The sequence below is a fragment of the Macaca thibetana genome, chromosome X, assembly GCF_024542745.1.
Source record: "Macaca thibetana thibetana isolate TM-01 chromosome X, ASM2454274v1, whole genome shotgun sequence".
Classification (NCBI taxonomy): domain Eukaryota; kingdom Metazoa; phylum Chordata; class Mammalia; order Primates; family Cercopithecidae; genus Macaca; species Macaca thibetana.
Genome location: NC_065598.1, coordinates 8410777 through 8427085, shown reverse-complemented (window position 1 = coordinate 8427085; position 16309 = coordinate 8410777). Strand labels below are relative to the sequence as shown.

General features: G+C 39.9%; 1 pseudogene; it reads left to right on the top strand.

The window, feature by feature from the left end:
- Positions 1–13086: 13086 nt before the first annotated feature.
- On the top strand, positions 13087–15498 carry LOC126946816 (nucleolar and coiled-body phosphoprotein 1-like; annotated as a pseudogene).
- Positions 15499–16309: the final 811 nt, after the last annotated feature.

Genomic DNA, 16309 nt, shown 5'->3' with positions numbered 1-16309 from the left:
TCACTTGTGTAGTTAAATGTGGGGTCTAGATTTTTTAGTATTTTTTTTTTTTAAATTTCAACTTTTTGTTTTGTTCTGTTCTGTTGTTTGAGACGGAGTCTCGCTCTGTCGCCTAGGGTGGAGTGCAGTGGCGTGATCTCGATTCACCGTAAGCTGCGCCTCCCCGGATCACGCCATTCTCCTGCCTCAGCCTCCTGAGTAGCTGGGACTACAGGTGCCTGCCACTATGCCTGGCTAATTTTTTGCATTTTTAGTAGAGACGGGGTTTCATCGTGTTAGCCAGGATGGTCTCGATCTCCTGACCTCATGATCTGCCCGCCTCAGCCTCCCAAAGTGAAAATTTCAACTTTATGTTAGATACAGGAGATATTGCATAATGCTGAGGTTTGGGGTATGAATTCCTTCACCCAGGTAGTGAACATAGAACCTGAAATGTAGTATTTCAACCCATCGCCCCTCCCTCTTTCACTGCTGTGGGAGTCTGCAGTGTCTATTGTTTCTGTATTGAAGTCCATGTGTGGTCAATGTTTAGCTCCCACTTAGAAGTGAGAACATGCGGTATTTGGTTTTTGGTTACTACATTAATTTTCTTAGGATTATGGCCTCTAGGTGAATTCATGTTGCAGCAAAAGACATGATTTCATTCTTTTTATGGCTGCATAGTATTGCATGGTATAGATGTACCACATTTTCTTTATCCAGTCTACCATTCATAGGCACCTGTGTTGATTTCATGTCTTTGATACTGTGAATAGTGCCGTGATGCAGTGATGAACATACATATGTGTTTTTGATAGAGGGAGTTATTTTTCTTTGGATTTTTTTTTTTTGGATTCTTGGGTCGAATAGTAGTTCCATTTTAAATTATTTGAGAAATCTCCAGACTGCTTTCCACAGTGTCTGGTCTAATTTACATTTCCACCAAGAGTGTATTAAGCATTCCCTTTTCTCCACAGCCTCATCAGCACCTTTTGTACTTTGACTTTTTAATTATAGCCATTCTAATTGGTGTGAGATGGTTTCTCATTGTGGTTTGGATTTGCATTTCTCTGATGATTAGTGATGTTGAGTATTTTTTCATGTTTGTTCACCACTTTTATGCCTTCCTTTGAAAAATGTCTGTTCTTGTCCTTTGCCAATTTTTAAGAGGATTTTTTTTTTTTTTTTTTGCTTGTTGATTAAAGCTCCCTGTAGATTTTAGATTTTAGGTCTTTGTCAGATGCATAGTTTGTGAATATCTTTTTCCATTCTGTAGGTTGTCTGTTTACTCTGTTGACAGCTTATTTTGCTGTGCAGAAGCTCTTTAATTTAATTAGGTCCCACTTGTCTATTTTTGGTTTTGTTGCAATTGCTTTTGGGGACTTAGCCATAAATTCTTTGCCAAGGCTGATGTCGAGAAGAGTATTTTCTAGGTTGTCTTACAGGATTTTTATAGTTCGAAGTCTTATGTTAAAATCTTTGATCTATTTTGAGTTAATTTTTGTACATGGTGAGAGGTAAGGTTCTAGCTGTAGCCTATGGTTAGCCAGCTATCTCAGCACCATTTCTTGAATAGGGCGCCCTTTCTCCATTGCTTGTTTTTGTTGGCCTTGTTGAAGATCAGATGGTTGTTGGTGTGTGGCTTTGTTTCTGAGCTTACTCTCTGTTCCATTGGTCTATGTGTCTGTTTTTGTATCTGTCATATGCTCTTTTGGTTAATGTAGCTTTATAGTATAGTTTGAAGTCAGGCAGTATGATACCCCCAATTTTGTTCTTTTTGCTTTGGATTGCTTTGGCTACATGGGCTCTTTTTGTTCCGTATGAAATTTAGAATAGATTTGTTTCCTAATTATGTGAAGAATGACATTGATAGTTTGATAAGAATCATTGAATCTATAAATTGCTATGGACAGCATGGCTGTTTTACAATATTGATTCTTCCAATCCATGAGCATGGAATTTTTAAAATTTATTTGTGTCATATCTGATTTCTTTCATTTAAAGCAGAAATTAAAAATCATTGAAAAATAAGGACAAAACTCAACCCAAATCCCAAAGATGCAGCCAAAGCAGTATTAAGAAGAAAGTTTATAGCCCCAAATGCCTTCATCAAGAAGTCAGAAATACCTCAAATGAACCCTCTAACTGTGAACCTAAAGGAACTAGAAAAAAGAGAACAAACCAATCCCAAAGCTAGCAGAAGAAAAGAAATAACTAAAATTAGAGAAAAGTTTAATGAAACTAAGATGCAGAAATCCATACATAAGATCAATAACATCATGACCTCAGAAATAAAGCCCCACCTCAAAAAAACTGATAGGCCAGTAGGTATATTAATAAAGAAAAAGAAAGAGAAGATTCACATAAGCACAATCAGAAATTACAAAGGTAATAGTACTGATCTCACAGAAATACAAAAGATTCTCAGACTACTATGAACAACTCTATGTACTCAAGTTAGAAAATCTAGAGGAAGTGGAAAAAATTCTGGAAGCACACAATCTGCCAAGATTGAATCAGGAAGAGATTGAAGCCCCAAGTAGACCAATAACAAGCTCCAAAGTTGAATCAGAAATAAAGAAACTACCAATTAAAAAAAGTCCCAGACCAGATGAATTCACAGCTCAATTCTACTAGACATACAAAGAAGATTGGATACCAATTCTATTGAAACTATTCCAAAAAATTGATGATGAGGGGCTCCTCCCTAACTCATTCTATGGAAACAGCATCAGCCTGATGACTTAATGAAATCCAGCAGACATAATGAAAAAAGAAAAAGAAAACTTCAGGCCAATATCTCTGACGCACATAGGTGCAAAAATCCTCAACAAAGTTTTTGCAAACTGAGTCATACAGCACATCAAAAATTAATCCACCACAATCAAGTAGGCTTTATTCCTGGGATGCAAGAATGGTTCAACATACAGAAATCAATAAATGAGATTCACCACATAAAAAGTGGTAAAAACAAAAATCATATGATCATCTCAATAGATGCAGAAAAAGCTTTTGATAAAATCCAACATCCCTTCATGTTAAAAACTCTCAACAGACTAGGCATTGAAAAAAAGAAGTCATTTATGACAAACCCACAGCCAACATTATATTGAATAGGCAAAAGCTGGAACTACTCCTCTTGAGAACTGCAGCAAGACAAGGACACCCGCTGTCCCACTGTCACCACTCCTATTCAACATAGTAGTAGAAGTCCCAACCAGAGCAATCAGTCAAGAAAAAGAAATAAAAAGCATCCAAGTAGGAAAAGAAGTCAAACTATCCCTCTTCACTGATAGTGATTCTATACCTAGAAACATTTAAAGACTGCTAAAAAATCTCCTATAATTTTTTAAAGAAAGCTCACAAATGATTCTAATACTCAGTCATCATTGAGAATCACTGTCTCAGAGCAGTAGTTCTCAAAGTGTAGTCAAGAAACAGCAACATAGACATCACTTGGGAACCTGTTAGAGATGTAGATTTTTGGTCCTTGCCATAGGTCTATAAGATCATAATTTTGGAAGCAGAAAATATCAATCTGGTGATTCCTACACATCCTGTTTGAGAACCACTGGCTTTAGAGAAAAAAACAGTAAAAATAACGTAAAATGAAAGTGAAAGAAAATTATAAGGGTGTGGAAGATGTGGGACAGATTTATACTTTAAACCTGAATTGAGCAAATTATGTTAGGATGCCGTGTCACTAAAATGGGTCATGAAATTCTCAGTTCCAAAACAGATGTAATAAATGTTTTTTGAACAACAACAACAAGTGGCCATAGTCATCTGCGTGCCGAGATTAAGATATAATGAAAACAATTGTATATTTTATAATGTCAAAGATACATATTTAGGTGAAGGATTGGTTGGTTTAAAAAAGCACAGTGAAAATATCCAGGGGACAAGCAGAGAAGGGAGCTAATGAATCCTCAGCAGAATCTCAATATGTACCATTTCAACTGAATCAAATTGATGAGGAAATTTTTAGCAGTCTTTAAGTAAGATGCAATACATCATTTCCTTTAGTCCTAGCATTCTTCCTATTAATGCTACTTTACAGATAAATAAATCAGGGCTTAAACAAGGTTAAGTAACTGGCAGAGCTACCATTCCAAATCAGTCCATTAGGATCTCATACCATCTTCTACCTTGGACTAGAACAGGAAGAATGCTGCTGCTCCCAAGTCTTCTCAGTTTATAATTTTTCTTTTTCTTATTGCTGCTGAACAAGTGAATCAGTTTATATTTTTAGGTTCTAGTTCCTGAAATGGATAAGGGTTCATTAAGAGCTGCTAAATGCCAGCATGTCCACCCAGTCGTATGCCAGGAGAATTTACCATTCCTATTTTGAAATGTAGGTTTTATTATTCAGGTTTGGTATGGTCAATAGATTAGGAGACAGTTGCCATTCGGAAGATAGGTACTCACTATTGCCCACAGGAGGGACATGCAACTTAATGTAGGGTCACATGAAGGAAACACCAGAGTAGGTCAGGATATGGAGAAAAGAGAGAGAAAGCCAGGATTTATAATCTTTATTGTTGTTTTTGTGGCAAAGAGTGGGAGAGGCAGGGTAAGAAAGCTGAGCAGGCTTAGAATTGGATAGTTTGAATAATTTGGCAAACTCTGGGCTACAGGGTTGATCCCTAGTTGTCCAGAACCTAGACCTGGGCAGGGAATAGTGTCACAGACTGCAGGAAACTGATAAAAAGAGGTGGATATGATATGGTCTTGTGACTGATTCGTTTACTTGTAAAAAAAATTCTTGCAAGCAAATTGTTTGCTATCTTTGGGAATTAGGTAACTCTTGAAGAGCATTTTTTCCCTAGTCCAACAAGGCCCCAAGATGTCAAAGCATCATAAAATACAGAAAAAAAAAGTTAAAACATGATTAATACAATCCCCTACTCTGTTTGTGGAACACTATAATGTATTTCTACTGTGGAAAGTTAATAAATATATCAACAACTCTACATGTTCCAAACTGTATCTCTCTAGTTTTGAAAAATGTGAGCATGCAAGATTCAGCCTTGCGTCCCCGAGGCCTAATACTGTGATATACATAGTAACTGCTTGATAATTGTCTGATGAAATTTCTCAGGAAATTCCTTCTTCTGTTTCTAATTTTTAAAATTTTGTTTAACAATTACTTATTGAGCACCTAATATATACCATATTAACTGAGCATTTTATGGCTTCTTAAGTATGGCCATATATTATGTCAACTTCCCAGACATAATACACAAGCAAAACACAAGCAGAAAAACTAAATTATCAAATATTGTTGCACTCACATTGCTGATTTAAAAATTGAGATTTAGGACTGAGCACGGTGGCTCACACCTGTAATCCCAGCACTTTGGGAGACTGAGGTGGGTGGATCACAAGGTCAGGAGATCGAGATCATTCTGGCTAACATGGTGAAACCCCGTCTCTACTAAAAATACAAAAAAATTAGCCAGGCATGGTAGCACGCGCCTGTAGTCCCAGCTACTCGGGAAGCTGAGGCAGGAGAATCGCTTGAACCCAGGAGGTAGAGGTTGCAATAAGCCGAGACCGCACCACTGCATGCCAGCCTCGGTGACAGAGTGAGATTCTGCCTGCAAGCAAACAAACAAACAAAATTTGAGGTTTAGATAAGGAAGAATTAATAATTATGTTTGGCTACTTTTTTGGAAGGGAATGAGGGTCTCATTGTATTGCTGAGGCTGACTTTGAACTCCTAGGCTCAAATGATCCTCCTATCTCAGCTTCCAAAGTAGCTGGGACTACAGGTGTACACCATCATGCCCAGCTACTTTTAACTTCTAACCTAACTTAATTTTTCCTGGCTTTTCTGCTACATGTTTATTTTACATAAGTTGGTGTCGGATTAGAAATTTATTGTCCTGTGATTAGAAATAGAATTCTGGGAGTAATGGTGCTGACTGTCTTGGAATTGCTGTCCGGACACAAAATCAAACCCGCCTGCCTAAGAACAAACCTAGGAAAAGAACTGATTCCCATATTCCACACCTATAGCAGCAGACAGGCGATCACTCCCATATGTAATTCAAGCAATGGAAAACATAGTGAGGAGTCCAATAATTCAATGGGGAGATAGAGAATTAATTAAAACATATCCTTTATTGTTCAGAATTTGAGTAATAATGGGCCAATGCACTGCGATCAATGCTCTTCCGTAATGTTTTGTACTTTTCTTTCTAGCGGAGTCATCTAATTAGAGAAGCCATTTAATTCTGTGTTTCACCTGAAGCTTTGGGTGTCAATAAATGCTCTGCTATCCAATGTAATAATGAGTGCCATAACATTATTATTTACTTCCTAGATTCCGGGTATACACAGACCAGTACATTTATGGCTACTCTAGATAGTGCTTTTGCATTAGTTTTACATTTGTTACTGATGGCAAGTCAATCTTTATTTAACACAAAAAATACGAAGAAAGACATACGAGGAGTATCATTAATGACCATTTTGAAGAATTCATTTACAGAGAAGTTCAAAAGTCTTGTTTAATTACAAAGATCAAAGTAGGTCAATTTTGCAGGCCAAGTCATGCCAGCAAGCCTCCCTCTCAGACAAAACACAGTTTCAAAATTCAAAGTTTGTATTTCAAGTGTACCTGATAAGATGGCTTTTTATTCTTTTTAAAAACTTGATATTTGGGGGTTGATCCAAAATGGCTTACTAGAAGCAGCTAGTGTGTAGCGATCTCATGATGAGGAAACGTAATGGTGAGTAAATACTAGCTCTTCAAGGGGATCGTCTGAGACCGTGTCAGGATTTACCGAGAAAGCAAGGCACCCACGGAGAACAGAAAGGACTGAAGCTGGGCAGCCACCCACCCAGGACTAGTGTGCACCCAAAAGGTGAGTGAGGGAGAGTCCCCAGGGGATTCACACTTCCAACAGGGACCTTTGCAACCCTGGGCATGGCAGAATCCCCATAACTCCAGTCCCGGGCCTCTAGACCAACACGGAGAGCTGCTGGGAGTCTTTGCAGAGGTGCTGCTCAAGCCCACATGGAGCCCCACAGGTCCTGGATCACTGAGCAGCCCAGTTCAGTGCAATATTCCTGCTAGAGGCTGCAGCCATAGTGTCGTCAGAAGGCTGTGCTCCTCCTCCACAGGCGAAGTTCCCATCAGGGCTTCCAGCACAGCAACTCCACCCCAGCCTGAACTCTTCAGACAGGCACAGCTCTGCCCTTCTCTTGGAACCACTCGGGTTGTAAACCATGTGACTCCCCCCACCCACCCTCACTGCTCTAAGCCAGGCATGCCTCAGCTTGGGCTTCCAGTGCAGGAAACTTGCCCCCACCTGGACACCATGGTGGATCTTAGCTCTGCTTTCATCGGGGAAAACTCCCAGTGGTAACAGAATACGCTTGGCACCTTTGCATGCCTGCAGCTGTGAAGTTCAGCATTATTTGGCTGGGAGGGAAGTGCAAGTGTGCTGTGTGCCCAACAGCTGCCAGTCTCCGTTGCCCCAGCTGAGGGGTCCTGCCCTTTCCAGTGAAAGGCTCACAGCACAGCACTCTTGTCCCCACTGAACAGTTCACCTATGGCCCAGAGCTCTTATGAAAACCCAACTCTGACACGCCTGTAATATTCCCTCAGGCTCTCGCCACTGAAGCATTCCACCTGCCCTGCCTAAGAGTTTGCCTGGTGACCTTGGGACCAGCCCACTCCATCACAGCCAGCACCTGAATTCTGGACTATCCTGACTCCGGTCCTGCCCCTTAAGAGTCACACATGCTGTCCAGTAGGCCCTCTAGGGACTTGGGAGCTGGGGAACTACCTACTCTGTTCCAACTTTTCTGGCGCCTGACCGCTTCCCCCAGGGCCTAAGCTCAGGCTGATCCAACCAGCTGACACCACCATGACCAACACCCACTCACGTGGGCCCCAAAGTGGCACCACCACAACAAATACGTACATGCACAAGCCCAAAGGTGGTGTCTCCTGTTTACAGGAAGCATCAGTACTGCCACGTCAGAGAGCAGGCGAGTCTTAAAGCTGTCTGTATCAGGTTGAATGACAAGGTTATGACCTGAAAGTGCTCCCATGGAGAGTTGCAAAGCAAGCGCTCCCCCATGGCTCTCAACCACATTGCAGTCTGGAGCTAGACTAGAGTGTGCATCTGAACTAGGAGTCATAAGTCCTGAAACAGAGGTGTGATAAGGAAACAAATCACATTTCTGCCTATTTAGGAGAAAGAGCCAGTACAGCCCCCTCACCTCCCAGCAGAGACCTCAACACACTTCACCAGGGGCTCCTCCCAGCCACCCCTATTACTACTGGTGCCTGCACTCATCACTGGGATATTTGTGGGCAAGCCAGGGCCTCCAGCTCTGCTCAGTGGTGTCCCACCAACCCTGCAGAAGAGGATTGGACAGCCCACTGTAGAGGCCTTGCATGATTTCTGAAAATTATGTATGTAATTACTATTTTTACTCCTTTATTAGTAAGTTGTTTTCCGCCTGTAGCTTTTTTGAAATTTTCTGTGTATATGATTTAATTTGAATGTAATACAGGTAGGCTTAAAGGTTTTAGTCTTTAATTTGATTCATGTTTTCTGAGCTTCCTTGATCTTTTTGCTATTTAGATTTGATATACTTGTTATTAATTTTGGAAAAGTCATTCTGGTTTCAAATATATATATTTTTCATGTTTCTTCATCTCTTTCCTCTCTCTCAATCTTTCCACTATTCATATGTTACAATTTTTTAATTTTCCAACAGTTTTTAGACACTCCATTCTACTTTTTTCTAATTTTTTTCCTCGTTGTTGTTTGGTGTGAGAAATTTCTATTGAGTTCTTCAAGCTTAGTAATTCTTTTTGATGTTGCTGTTTTCTCCAGTCTGTTGCTGAGTCTATCAAATGCATTTTTATTTCTGTTATTTACTTTTTAAACATTTCTATTTTCTTTTCAATTATAGAGTTTTCACTTTTCTGCTAAATTACAATTTGTTTCTGCACATTTTCAAACATTTTTCATTACAGCCTTTATTGTATTAATTATAGTCATTTCAAATTTTTAGTATACTATTTCCAACATTGCTATCATTATATGAGTCTAGTTCTGAGGCTTGTCTTTCAAGCTGTGTTTTTTTCTCCCTTAGTGTGCCTTGTAACTTTGTGTTGCAAACCAGATGTGGTGTACTGTGTAAAGGGAGCTGAAGTAAATAGACCTTAAAAGTGAAGCCTTATGTTACATCTGACTAGAGATTAAGCTGTATTTAGTGTTTCCTATTGTCAGAGGTGTGAACAAAAAGTGACTGAGGCAGGTCTCAATCAATAGGGGTTTATTTAACCAAGATTGAGAGTGCGCATGGGAAAGAATTCAAGTTGCAGGAGCATTTTTGACCCACACTTTTCCTGAAAGGGGTATTGGCAACTTCTATTTTTAAAGAGGAAAAGGCATGCAGGAGCAGAAAAAAGGAGATGAAAGTTGGGCAGTGAGACAGACAGTTGCATTCTTTTGAGACTCTGGTTAGCCTCAGTAAGTTTACACTTTATATGTAAAAAGGGGAGTAGAGGAAAAAGTCAATTATGCATTATCTCATGCTCAATAAATCTGCATTTTACATAAGATAAAGTAAACAAGTGAAAAGAGGAAATAGAGAAAATGAGATTATGATACCGGGTTATAAAATTACAGATATCTGTTTAGGAACAAAAGGAAACCACCATAGGTGACTCAGTTTCTAAGCTTTTAACTTTCCCTTTGGCATAGTGAGTTTGGGGTCCTGAGATTCTATTATCTTTCATATTTCCCCCTATTCTTCAAAATCCTTGGAAGAAAACATCATTAAAAAAGTGAGTCTCTGGTTATTGTTTCATTGATTCCCTTGTTGTTGATGATTTATTACTTGAAAGTTAGTTCCTACATATTTAGGAAGGCTCATTACTAAGAAGTTGTAAAGTCTTGTATCCAATAGAGAAAAATGGTGACAAAAAAAGAAAGAAAAAGAAGATGGGAAAAATCAAGGCCAAATTATATATAGCAACAAACAGAAAGTAATCCTGGAAACTGATTCAGGCTATACCACCACCTTCTCAATCCAACCAGTTATTTAGGCAATCATTATTTTAACTCTTTTAGTTGTACATTGACTCTGTTGTGTGTCTGGAGCAGTCTACACATTAGTTTCTTTTAGTCTTCAGCAGCAACCTTATAGATTTTTCTGGACTGTAGTTTTAATCAGGTGTTTAAAAGAATTTTTTGAGGAATCCATACATCAGTAGGCAGGCACAAAAGTGTTGGATATCTCTATCTATCTATCTATCTAGCCAGCGGGGTAGCTAGCTATAATTTTACAATTTTTTTTTTCTCTCTAGGTCCCCCATTTTTACAAAAGACAAATCATAGTGGGACAAATTTATTTGTAAAACAACTTTAAAAAGATTTATACTTGACCAATGATTTGCATCTCAAGGTACTAAAATTACCTGGGTTTCCTGAGCCTGTCAAAAAGTGACATTTTACTTAAAACAGGTCAGAAACTTGTAAAGGAATCACATAGAAAAGATACCAGGCTGGTCTTTTTAGGGTATTTTACTGTCTCTCTCTAAAGTCAACCTCCATCCCTCAAAGCAGTCTGGTCATATCTGAAAACATGCCATTCCAGACAAAACCTTGGTAAGGTAACCAGTTTCTCCAACTGTGTCCTGTTAACAAAAGAAAACAGATTTTTTTTTTTTTTTTTTTTTGAGACAGAGTCTCACTCTGTCGCCCAGGCTGGAGTGCAGTGTCATGATCTTGGCTTACTGCAACCTCTGCCTCCCAGGTTCAAGCAATTTTCCTGCCTCAGTCTCTTGAGTAGCTGGGATTACAGGCGCATGCCATCATACCCGGCTAATTTTTGTATTTTTAGTAGAGATGGGGTTTCACCATGTTGGTCAGGCTGTTCTCAAACTCCTGACCTCATGATCCTCCCACCTCGGCTTCCCAAAGTGCTGGGATTACAGGCATGAGCCACTGTGCCTGGCCAGGAAAACAGATTCTTATTGAACATATGCAAATAACTATATTGTTGTAAAATAAGAAAACTTGCAAATAGTTTCCCAATTCTGGAGAAATCAGGTACAAAGAAATATGCTTTAACTTTTGCTCACGAGAATAATATATATACTTTCTCAATTTGTGGTCAGCTATAAATAGCTCAACAGGAAAAGTTTTCTTAACTCTGGAAAGAAATACAAAAAGAATTGGCAATGTTTCAAACCAAAAAGTTGTTAAAAATCTTTCTGTTATTTACCAGTTTAGTCCCATGCAGTTAGCTCCTGTACTACATGATATTGGGCCAGCAGGCCTCATGAACACATCAGCTCTCCATTGAGAGTCCTGGAAGTTTTCTCTTTAGTCCAGACACACAAACCCTTTCACATTATCAGAAACCTGCATTCAAGAGCATCAGAGTGCTTTTCATGAACTTTCCTAAGTAAGCTTTTGGACGGTAGCAGAGTAAAACAGCAATTGTGTGTGCATGACAAAAATATTAGAACAGCTGTTGTTAGAGACACAATTAACAAGGAAATTTTGTTATTGCTGTGGAATACAGCAATTACAATAATAATCATAATTATTACTGATAACATTAAGACATGAGAATTATAGAAATCTCATACAATCTGGAACTCATTAATAACACATTTATATAAACTGTAACTCAAAGAAAGGTAAACATCATTTCATATTTGATAAAGCCTCCTGTATAACTTTAATACACCACATAAGCCAAGTATGTCTCTCTTGAATTTTAGGGACCCTAACATCCAAAGCTAAAGGCCGAATTTAGAATATGATTTTGCAAAGTTTGTCAAATATCAAAGATTTAAAACACTTGATGTCGCAAAATAGGATCATAGGTCACTGTAAAGTAGCTCATGTAGCCATTTAGCCAAAGTGATAATTCAAAGATTTTCAAGAGCAAAAACCTTTACTCTTTAATAGAGAGGAGACTCCAATTTCCAAACCATCAGACATAATAAAAACAGCTTGATGTCAGTTGAATCTGTCTCTCTCTCTGCCCTCTTTCTCTGCAGTTTACTCAAAAGGTAAAAAGAAATATTTCACTATCTTTAATACTACATGAAAATCTTTTTCAAAAGAGAAAATTAAATTTTACCTCTGCATTAGTGTATTATTAACACTGAAGTTAATTTTAATAAAATCTTATAACAAATATATCTAATCTCAATCAGTGTGATCATAAGGTAGGATTTCCATAAGCCTTTTACAAGTTTTTATTTTTTTTAATTGAAGAAGAGATCAATTTTACAGGAAAACCTTGTTGTTCTGACACAGGGGCACAGACTCTGGCGCTGTGTAAGTGTGATTTTGATATTAATGTTCAGTTTATAGAAAAACTAAATAATCCCCTTTAAATTGTAGCCAACTTGATGACACACAGAACTCCTTTCACAAGATCAATTTTTTCATAAACCTTCTACAACTTACTTAAAGCTTCAGTTTTGTTCTATCACTTTACTTTAGGACAAAATTTACTTTCTTTTCCAACTTTCTGCATCTGTTTAGTTTTAGCCATTCTGTCTTATTAGTTTAATTTACAATTCTTAAACTCTCTAAACCAGGCAAAATTGCTTTCTCTTTAAGAGAAACCACATTCCTATGCCTTTTTATAACACTTTTACAAAAAATCCCAAAATACATTGTACGTTTTGTGTGCACAATGCATATAGAATTTTCCCTATATCTAGTAGTTTTAATTACATGTATTAATGACAATGCTAACTCTTAGTGGCCTTAGTTTTAGTGAAAAACTTAAGAGGTAACCAATTTTAGTTATGTATTAGATGCAGAGACCAAGGCAAACAATGCTTGAAGCTAGGTCTTGTCATGGCCCTCAAAGGCTGAAATCTAAAGACATAAGTTTATAGACAAGTTAAGCAAGTAGAAACATAGACAGATGCATATCTTACAGATTCTAAGATTTTTATTTGCTAGTCTTCAAATAGTTTGTCTCCCACACTTTAGACTATCAATCTCTTGATTACCCTCTGCATTGCCCTAAATAATTGTTAAGTAGGCAACTTAAAAATAGCACCAATAGACAATGGTAGTCACGTGTATTGCCCAGAGAATGGCAGACACTGGCTTGTGTGATTCCCACAGACCTGTATCCCCTTGTGCTCGACTTCCTGTGTGATAACCAGCTCTTGGAGGTGGCCAATATATTCGCCAAACCTACAGGAGCTACACAGCGGGATGCCAATGACTCTTCCCTCTTGGATGTCTATAGCTTCTGTCTCAAGTCTGCTAAGGCCCCAAAGCAAAAGTTCCAGGCAAATAAATGTACAAATGACTAAGAAAGCTAAGAAGAAGACTTCATCCAGTGACAATAGTGAGGACAGTAGCAAGGAGGAGGAAGAAGTTCAAGGGCCTCCAGGTAAGAAGGCTGTGAGCAAGTTTGTCTCAGCCTCCAGGGAAGGCTATCGCCAAAGCATCAGCGAGCAGCAGCAGTGAAGCATCCAGTGATGATGAGGACAATGACAAAAAGAAAAAGTCTGTCCAGAAGGGAGTTAAGCCCCAGGCCAAGACAGCCAAAGCTCCTCTTAAGAAGGCTAAGAGCTCTGATGCTGATTCTGACTCAAGCTCTGAGGATGAGGCATCAAAAAACCAGAAACCAAAGACAACATCTGTAGCAGCTAAAGCTCGGGCTAAAGTTCCAGCCACACAAGGTACTCCAGCTCAAGCAGCACCTAAAGTAGTCAATGGCAAAGCAGCCAGCTGCAACAGCAGCAGCAGCAGCAGCAGTGATGACTCAAAGGAAGAGAGGGCAGCAGCCATCCCCAAGAAGACTGTATATTAAAAGCAAGCTGTGGTCAAGGTCCCAGTGATAGCAGCTGCCACCCCTACCCAAAAATTCCAGCAGCGAGGACTCCTTCGGTGAGGAGGAAGAATAGTAGAAAAAAAAAAAAAGGAAAAAAAACCCCAAAAACCCAGGTCCCTAAAGTTCAGTGCCCCACTCCTGCTCCCCCATCAAAGAAGTCCGTGGGAACCCAGCCTCCCAAGAAAGCTGTGGAGAAGAAACAGCCTTCCGAAAGCAGTGAAGACAGCAGCGACAAGTCTGATTCAAGTTCGGAGGAAGAGGATGAACTCTTGCTAAGTCAGTCGTCTCTAAAGCAAATACTAAACAACCTCCAGCAAAGAAAGCAGCAGAGAGCTCTTCAGAGCTCGTACTCCAACAGCTCTGAGGATGATGAAGCTCCTTCCAAGCTAGCCAATACCCACAAGAATTCCTCAAATAAGCCAGCTGCCACTACCAAGTCGCCTGCAGCGGAGCCAGCTGCAACTCTCAAGCAACCTGGAAGCAGTGGCCAGAAGCCTCTGATGAGAAAGGCTGACAGCAGCTCCAGTGAGAAAGAGAACAGCTCCAGTGAGAAAGAGAGCAGCTCCAGTGAGAAAGGCTGACAGCAGCTCCAGTGAGAAAGAGAACAGCTCCAGTGAGAAAGAGAGCAGCTCCAGTGAGAAAGAGAGCAGCTCCAGTGAGAAAGAGAACAGCTCCAGTGAGAAAGAGAGCAGCTCCAGTGAGAAAGAGAGCAGTTCCAGTGAGAAAGAGAGCAGCTCCAGTGAGAAAGAGAGCAGTTCCAGTGAGAAAGAGAACAGCTCCAGTGAGAAAGAGAACAGCTCCAGTGAGAAAGAGAACAGCTCCAGTGAGAAAGAGAACAGCTCCAGTGAGAAAGAGAACAGCTCCAGTGAGAAAGAGAGCAGTTCCAGTGAGAAAGAGAGCAGCTCCAGTGAGGAGGAGAAGACAAAGATGACTGTGGCCCCCCTTAAGCCCAAGGTAACTGACAAAGCAGCTCCATATCTGCCTGCCAAGCAGGCTCCTGAGGGTGGTAAGGACAGCAGCTCTCATTCAGACAGCTCCAGCAGCGAGGAGGAGGAGGAAGAGAAGCTATCTAAATCCCCAGTTAAGAAGAAGTTGCAGAAGGCAGCAGGAGGGACAGCCCCTTCTAAGCCAGCCTCCACAAAGAAAGGAAAGGCTGAGAGCAGCAGCAGTTCTTCCTCTGATGACTCCAGTGAGGAAGAGGAAGAGAAGCCCAAGGGCAAGGACTCTGCAAGACCAAAAGTCCCCAAGGCCAATGGCACCTCTGCACTGACTGCCCAGAATGGAAAAGCAGCTAAGAACAGTGAAGAGGAGGAAGAGGAGGAAGAAGAAAAAAAGGCAGCAGTGGTAGTTTCAAAGCTGGGTTCAGGAAAGAAGTGGAAGCAGATGAGGCTGCCAAAGAGGCAGAGACTCCTCCAGCCAAGAAGATAAAGCTTCAGACCCCTAACACATTTCCAAAAAGGAAGAAAGAAGAAAAAAAAGGGCGTGACCCACATTCGTAAGGGTCAGGGAGGAGGAAATTGAGGTGGCAGAGAACTCCACTGATGCCAACTGAGGTGCAACCAGAGACTGGGGGAACGAGCCAATCAGGTTTTGAGGTTCACCAAAGGCAAATCCTTCTGGCATGAGAAAACCAAGAAGAAGCAGGGCATCTACTGGGTTTAATTTTGACAGTGAGTGACTTGGGACATCTTCACCCCTGCTTCAGTGAAGATCTGAGACCACTCACTTTCTCCAGGGGACCAGGGAGCCCTCAGCTCTATAGGCAAGGGTCTTGATGAGGACAGAAGTTCAGAGTAGGTCCTAAGACTTTGAAATGTAACATCCTCTGTCGTCCTTTTCTGTATTCCTAGTTTTATGCAGACTTGTTTTTGAGTGTTGAGTGTCAGGGACAAAATGAGGGGAATGTTATTTTTAAAGGAAATGTATTTTCGTTGTCTCCTTCTTCCTGTTCTGTGGAAGTCTGCATACTGAGAAATTTGAATATTTTATATCAAATCATTTCCTTTTGATTTTTGTTGTGATTTTCAAAGGTGGAGTCCCACAGATAAAATCTTAGCTATTGCCCAAGACATAGTTAAGAGTCACATGTATGACCTTTTATAATTGGAAGAAAATTGTGCCTTTGTGAGTGCACAAGTCCACGTTTCATCTTTCCTTCCCTCAAAACCCTGGTGGGGGGCATTAAAGAAGGTTAATGTATATGTAATGTATGTTATACATGCACTATGTATTTTATCCTCCTTCATTGGGTCTGAGACTGAAGTTTTTAGTGAGCATGGACCTAACCTACTTTTTGGGATAAAATTCACTGTTTTGTTCCAGGCAAAATTCTGGTGTGGTGTGAATGCCATGGGTCAGTCTGAATATATTTTCTTCTGTAATTTTATCATTATTACATAATGTTTGCAATACGTGCTTTGTTTTTTAATGTGAAAGCAAGCTTTCCTACTGTTGAAACACAGATTTTGATGAC